This window comes from Gymnoscopelus microlampas (genome assembly GCF_963454915.1).
Source record: "Gymnoscopelus microlampas genome assembly, chromosome: 12".
In the NCBI taxonomy this organism is placed as follows: Eukaryota; Metazoa; Chordata; class Actinopteri; order Myctophiformes; family Myctophidae; genus Gymnoscopelus; species Gymnoscopelus microlampas.
Genome location: NC_139949.1, coordinates 20,358,419 through 20,366,630, shown reverse-complemented (window position 1 = coordinate 20,366,630; position 8,212 = coordinate 20,358,419). Strand labels below are relative to the sequence as shown.

Below are 8,212 nucleotides of genomic sequence, written 5' to 3'. Positions count from 1 at the left end.
TTGTAGTCAGTTCTACACGGACACTGGGCTACTCAGTCTGTAGTAGTCCGTGATGCAAGGTGGATTCGGCACTCTATTAGGGTTATAGCAATAGCCGATACCGCTATAATTATAGCAACACCCCATATACAGACGACGGACACAATGAGACGCTGCATTCAACGCCTTATTGGAATGCATGGCTACTATTTCAATTCAACAGTCACATCACATGAACCGTGCAGAGACGCACGGTGAGAAGAAGAAAAGCGCTGTCACTTACATTCATCTGAGCCGCTCAGCTGCTCTGGATGTGTGTGGTTCCCGATGTCCCCTCAGTCCAAACCCTGATGATTAGGATGTGTGTGGTTCCCGATGTCCCCTCCAAACCCTGATGATTAGTATGCTAACCAGTCTCCAATTCCCCACCAACCAACCAACCAACCAACCACTCACTCACTCACTCACTCACAGCAAGACAATCCACCAGACCAGGGCACAGAATCTTGAATGAACCGGTGTGGTGAGCTGAGCAGCTGCACAGGGGTTTTCTACATAATATCCACAATTCAAGAAATAAAGGGAAAGAAAAAAGATTACAGGCACCAAAAAAAATCCCTTTTTTTCTATTCAGATTGATTGCTGGGGTTTAGTCCCACGGATGGCGGTATGCGTGCCGTGTGTCCCTCGTTGCCAGGTGAGCGCGTATTATCCGCAGAGAAGAGCCGTGTGGTCCGCAGCGATCTGCCTGCTGTTTCACAGATAGAACGGGGTTCTCTCTCGCTCGCTCGCTCTCTCTCGCTCTCTCGCTCTCTCTCTCTCTCTCTCTCTCTCTCTCTCTCTCTCTCTCAGCATCCAACGGATGAGTCTGTGTGTAAGTGTGTGTGTGTGTGTGTGTGTGTGTGTGTGTGTGTGTGTGCGTGCCATTGTTGCCAGATTGTGTGAGAGAAATAAGCAACCAGGTCTATGAAAACAAGCCCCACTTCAAACCTATGCAGTGGCTATTTGAACATTTAGCCAATCTACAAGCTTGCAACTTGTGAGCTTGTAGATCTGCTATTTTTTTTTTTAAATCGTGAAAAAAATGTGAACATTTTAACGACACCAATCTTGTATCGGGGGTGGGGACACAATATTTTCAGATGGGGGTCTGCACACACACACAAAAAAAGTCGCTTATAATTAGTGGACATGGCAACCCTGGTTGAGACAGAGAGGACAACCTACACCGCCACCGCCACCAGCACCAGCACCAGTCCCAGCCCCCATCTCCTCTCCTCTCCTCTCCTCCCCTCTCTCTGTATCCTCCTCCTCCCGTCTCCGATTTGGGGCTTTGCTAATTTATTCGACACGCGGGTAGCAGCACAAAGAGGGGACGGAGGAGGAGAGAGAGGCTGTGAAATACAGTAGGAAGAAAAGAAGGACCGGGGCTGCACGGTGTTCCTGTAGACTTTGGTGCCCCCCAGCTCCGTTTAGTGGAAGTGGTCTGGTCTGTCTGTCAAATACACCGCCAGTGCAGTCCGGAGGGGCATCAGGTGATTTTCATTGATTGATGATCGATTGATTGATTGAATACTTTATTAACAGTTTGCCCAAAAAAAGCACAAAAAGTGCAGTTCTTTACAAGGTCTGCTAAAAGGATTAAAACACAAGAAAGCACTATGGCTTGATTCCATTGGGGTCCTCTGTGTGTGTATTGAATTCATAGAAACATTTAATGACAGACTAATATACAATAATATGCAAAAACATATAAACGAGTAGTAATCAAAAAGAAAAATATGTACAGTAAACAGCAGGGAGAAGGGACATTTCTGGTTTCTTAATAAATAGCCTATCATTTAGATAAACTGCTGAAATGTGGTGTTTTGGAGGATATTTTATATAACATATTTTGGCACAAAAGTAGTCTAAAGTGCCAACGTTCAGCATCTATAAGGTAATACGCCTATAGGCTATTTTTAAAACTACATTCTTTTGATACCTTGTTTGTTCTGATGCTCTGTCTGTCTGTCTGTCTGTCTGTCTCTCTCTCTCTCTCTCACACACACACACTCTCACACACACACACACGCACGCACGCACGCACGCACGCACGCACACACACACACACACACACACACACACACACACACACACACACACACACACACACACACACACACATACGGTGGATTTGCTAACACCAGCAAGATAGGAGTCATTCATCACTCTGGATTTTTAGGTCAACCCTCCACCTGCGTCACTGGAGCGGAACAGGGAGGTGATACGAGGGAGGTGGAGTGTGTGCAGTGGAGGAAGCAGTGTCTTCACCATTTTCTCTTTAGGCGTACACACAAATTCGTCACTCTGACCAAAAATGTGGGTGCAATCGATCACCCTTATAGCTTATAGGCCAATGCCATTTTCAAGGGGGTGCAGAGTAGACATTTGGGATGATTATCATCTCAAATGCACCACAAATCTATACATTGTTTTGGGACCAAAGTCCCTAACCCCGGCTGCATGAATCTATGGTCTCCTCATTAAGCTGTACAAGAACACATATAAGATTAAAAGCCCATAGGGCTCTGGGGTAACGAAGTGGCCTAGTTTGTTTCATGGACGTTTTATACTTTAATTTGGCCTGAAAGTCACACCTGTGGTTAGTGGGGGGTGGGGGCAGGTGTTTTTGAACAGAAATGTACAGCAAAGACATACTGTAACTTCACATTTAATAACAGGTAACCATTTGACTGGTCACTGTCCCTCTTGGCTTTCACTCCAGATGGTCATAAAAGATTTGATTTGCTAAAAGGGTGCCCCTGGGAACAACCAAGCTAAACTTTTTACAGCCTTTCACATTGACCCCTACATTTTGAGGCTGATGTCAGCCTGCATGAGTGCATTTTTATGCGTATGTACTGTACAGTATGTTCAGTGTGTGCATCATGTCTATGTGTTTGTGTGTATGTGTTTGCATGCACGTGGGAGTGCGCGCTCCATATATGTGTATGTGTGCGTGTGAGTAAATACACACAGCCTCTACTGTATGTTGTTGTGTGAACTTGCTTGCCAAAGAGTTGCAGAAACACAGTTTTAACTAAGAGCAGATGGCTGTGTAGTGACACTTCTGGTGAGGCTCCCCACGATGTTAGAGACGCATGCAAGATTTATATCAGAGTCGCACACATTCACAGGCTCTCATGCACATGTACGCAGAGGAGCACACATTCATGCATGTAAAGAGTACCTCATTACTACATATTATACACACATACATGCACAGGTAATTAACCACTTGAATGCTAGTGTTCCTATTCTGGGCATGTCATAACTCATAATAGGTGAACATTCCGCGAAAATAGGTGATCTACAAGCTCACAACATGAGCTTGTAGATGGCCTATTTCTGTCGAAGAGATTTTGGTGTACAGGGGGTAAGAAAGGAGGGGGGCCAAGTATAGGTCCCTGGGGGACTCCGTTCAACGAAGTACATACTGTAGTAGGGTTTATGTGGTTAACATGGAGCTCAGGCAGAGAATTGTTTTGGCTCCGGTGTCTATCCTGTTTGTCAGTTCCTCCCTCTAACCTCAGCATCCACACCCTGGCCCTGATAACCCACATCCCCATCCCAAAACCTTTAGCCCACCTCCCAAATTTATAGGATGTCAAAATGCAGATAAGCCTTGCATTTAATCCAATGCCTGACATTTACCACAGACTTAATTAAAACAAGTAACTGCAATTATGGCGACCTATTGCTTGTTCTCAGAAGTGACTTTACCTTGCCCACTTGATGTGACCCACTGTTCTACAGCTGCACTTATACTGTAAGTGTGCATGTTTCTGCTTGTATTGTATTTGTCATGTACAACGTTGTGCTTGTTGCAAGTAAAGTTTAACTTAACTTTTGGACTTCCATTATGCCTGTTTTATACAAGTCCATCTCTTCCCGCCTGGTCTCCTCTCTGGGTCTGCTTTGAATGGAACATGGAAATGGGGAGGTTGGTGTCGTGGTGGTGTTAGTGGTTGGCTTACTGTGTTAGTGGCTGTGAGGTCATTGGGAAATGCCTCGTTAAAATCTAATGGAGGTTCCTGTCTTTTTTGGCTGAAGGACTCAGAATTGGCTGCATGCATACATCACACACACACATGCACACACGCACGCGCGTGCACGCACGGCACGCACGCACGCACGCAGTTGTAAATTATGACACAGACACAGACAAAAACAAAGACCAGATTCTACTGATGAATGCTAAAACAAGCATCCATCCTCTGAGCCTTTCAAAATACTTTCTTTCTATCTTTAGAAATAATTATTTGACTATCTGCAACAGACTATGCACAATTCTGATATTGAACCATATGCTTAACATAGTCCTTTTCATCATATTTATTTTAAAGTCCTTGACACAAATGCAATGTAAATATCTCTGCTGTCCGGCAGGAACCAGCTAACTCCAAAATGTTCATTATTCAGGAAATTTAAAAAACTAAACAAAAATGGAGTTAGGGGGTTTTGTTCATCATTGATAAGAACAGCTGAATGGACCTCCAAGCTCACAATGAGGTTGGAGGTCAAAAGGGGGTGGAGCCTGGAGTCAGCTAAACCAGCTAACTCCACCCCCCTTTGCTGGTGTTAGCTGGTTTAGCAGAGAGTTTGAGGATCCAATGTTAGTTGAGTTAGCTGGTTTTGTCCGAAGCACTTTTATCTCACGCAAAGATGATTTCTGTGTATCCATGCGAAGTTCAGAATTCACCCTTCCTATCTAGCAGGATGAGCTGTCACCACTCCACACAGCGATGATTCTGGACTGAGAGAACATAGAATATAACAATTGATCAAAGTTTTTCCTCCCGTCTCACTGCCCACTTTTTGTAATCTGTGACCATTAAAAAAGCATCCATTTTAGATTAAAATTTTGACTTCAATGACTTTTGATAGTCATTGGCTGTCGATATTTCGAAAAGGCAGGTGTTATGTAGTAGTATTTATATTGTAGCATCCTGTAGTGTGTCAATGGGCATAGAAGGACTTCCCTGCATGCCTCTCGTACACTTGTTGTTGTTTATTGATGTGGTATTGTACAGTACTACATGTATGTGTTATTTGAGAAACAGGTTCTTCATTGTGATGAATGTTGTTGGTTTATGTTCTTTAGCAGATATTTGTGAGACAAAATGTAAATGTTATGCTTAGCAATTCCTCATCAGAGTAAGAGCTAATGCGTTCAAAACGTCACCTTGGTGCTAATCAAATACATTCACTATTGGAGCATGATCGAGTGCGTATAATCTATTCAATTTTAACAAGTCCTTCTGTCCAGCACCTGGGATTTTATCTTTTGGATGTGCATGTTTTGAAAAGGTTTTACTTAATACACCCCTTGTTTTATATGAAAAGGGCCTGCAATGCACCTGTTTCCTGTGTCAAGAAATTATCGTGTCACTTCCTGGAAATCTTCAAGACACCGGTCGTTACATTGGTGTCAGAAGTCGGATGAGTCACCTGGAACAAATCAAATAATTCCTACAGCATCTTCAAGTGAAGTGTAAGAAGGTACACCACCAAGAAGATGCTTGCTGAGTATACAGGTATACCGGCGAAGACGCTGACTTCTCTCGCTGGCCCAATGGCACCCGCTGAGATCGCTGCAGTGGCTGGCAGAGGGAATCAACAGTGCGTTGATCCACACACTACCGGCCCCAGGGTCCTCGTGCAACCTCTGGCCAAGCCTCGCCATCAGCGAGCTTCTAAAAGAGTATCCGCTGTCAACCCCAGGGGCTATTGGCCACCACCGCTTCCCACCACCAAGCATGCCTGGTGGTATGCCACGTCTACTAGCGATTTCAGGGTTTCAGACAGCCACCGTCCCCAAAGCCAAGCGTTGTTGGCAGCTTACCACCTAAATGAGGTGCCTAGTGACCCTGCTATAATGGAGATCGACCAGACCAGACATCTACCTCACATGTCCAGATGGCAGCCCAACTCAGCTGTTGGTCCAGCAATGAGAAAGCCATACACCTTTATATTGACTGATCTCTTCCTGGAAGAAAGAAGAAGAGAACTATTTCACAATCTCCGAATGCTATATAGAGTCTGGAACTACACATCCCGAAAGCCGAGAACAGTAGCTGTCATCTGTTCATCATGTCCGTTGATGGAAATATAAATAAATAAAATCTCTTGAAAATTGTGAGGCAACAGTCTGGCTCACGAGACTAGGTTTATGGTGGATATTGTATTATGTTGTTTAATTTAATTTTATATAATTTATTCATCATTTATTTTATGTATGTGTAACTGGTTATGAAACCATGGGTAGGCCTACTGTAGTTGTCAATGGGCACTCTCCCTTCTGTTCATCTTTTGTTTATTGAATATTTGTCTGCAATAAACCTGTTTCCACATATAGCCATCATGCTGAATTAATGCCACGGCCCACGCTATTGCATCAAAATTTGTTTGATAACCTGATGTTCTTTTTAGATATTATATGACAAGAACTACTATATTATGTAAACCATTTTGCCTTTAAGAATGTAGTATACCGATAGTAACTGCAGTACTTACCTTTGTTGACTACTCTATGACACTGTGTGGGTATTTGGAAAGCTGTTTTCTTTGCACAGGCAACCAATAGAGTTGTATTTTACAGGCATTGGGACTGTGCCCTCAGGGTATTTTTAGGGAGATTATTATAGCTTCCCTGCATCTAAAGCCAAACCAAGTACCATACTGTTACAAGCCCAATGGTTTCGCCTGTTCTTTCTCATTTGCTATATTGTATGTTTGTACAGATGGCACTAAGTGAAAGTACAGTTAAATTGACAGGACTACAGAATCTATTGAATGTTTGCATCATTTTTAGGCAAACATTTCTCATTTGGAGTTGCCCTAACCGGTTGCCAATCTATGTTTTGCTTTTTTAGTTTTTTTTACAGCAAAAACCATCTACATATGTGGTCTGTGTGCGTATGCACGCAGCCTTTGCACCTATTTTAGGTTCCAACTGGAAGGGAAAATAGAGGCAGAGATGACAGGGCAGGAAAAGGCCATTGTTATGCAGCTCTGAGCACAACCACTTCCCCAGAGCTTTGAGGAATGATGTCACACCTAACATGCCACATCCAAATGGAAATATGTCAAGTAAAATCCCAGCTATAAAGTTGAAATGGAGCTGGAGTTATCAGTCTGTCCCTCTATATTTCCCCAAATCCACGATTATTAAATCCTCTTTTATTGCTCCACTTGGGTTCATGCTAATTTTAAGCTTCATAATCTATCCTTATCTTAAACTGTGCCATTTACATAAAGTGCTTAGGGGAAATGCAGAAACTTTTCTTTTTGCTTTTGAACTTTTATACTGTAGCTGCACAGAACTACAGAGGCTTTCTATGAGCAGCGAACTTGACAAAAGTGTCAGCTGCACAGGGCCTAGCTAAACAGCTGAACCTTTGCTGAGAAACGCATCTAATATTCAAGCATGGAGGTCTTCTCTTATCAAATGGCAATCTGGATGGAGAGCAAGAAAACAGGAAGGCAGCAGGCCAGTTTCAGTGTTGTATTGGCCCCCATATCGTCATATTCAGCTTAATATCAGAGTTGGAGATTGAACAGTTCCTCTGACGAGCTTCCAGCTTTTGTGTGATGAGGAAATCTCTGCGTCAGCATCTGACAGAAGTTTGTTTATATTGATAAAAAGATCATTATGCTCACCTCTCTGGTAGATACAACTAAACAACAATTATTTTTCTTTACACTGAAATGACAGCCTAGAAATTAAATAGCCATGCTTGGGACTGGAAAGTCAAAGTCTCAGTCTCCTATTCAAATTCGGGGATGCCGAATCGGTAATCACTTCTTTCCTCAACAGCAAATTGAGCATTGCTTTGTCCTTGAGCATTGGCCCCCAATGGCTAACTATTCTTAATCGTCCAGCTGCTGATGTGAATGTGTTTATTTAAGTCAATGTGAAGCAGAACATTTCTGGGGGGAGAAGCATGCATTCTCAGCTTCACCTATCTGGACAAAAATAGAAATAACCTATGCAACAGCTGATGCTGCAATGTTCAGTACATACATAGCGGACACACAGCTGTTATTTTGCGCACAAAGGCACCGACTTGCACAAAAAACCTCTCTCATCAAAATACTTTAATAATCTAGTGATAACAATATGTCAGCTATAGCTACTGCTAATGGCTGGAGGATGGGAAGCAAGCATAATTTTGTAGTAGAAGAACCA

At 43.1% G+C, this 8,212-nt stretch overlaps 1 protein-coding gene across 1 annotated transcript in view; it reads right to left on the bottom strand.

Annotated features, from left to right (window-relative positions):
• The window catches only part of dchs1b (dachsous cadherin-related 1b), a 128,080-nt gene extending 127,492 nt beyond the window's left edge, over positions 1-588 (bottom strand). Inside the window, exon 1 of the mRNA XM_084074494.1 lies at positions 263-588. The gene's annotated coding sequence lies outside the window, so the exon portion shown is untranslated. The remainder of the gene's footprint in view (positions 1-262) is intronic.
• Between the last annotated feature and the right edge of the window lie 7,624 nt (positions 589-8,212).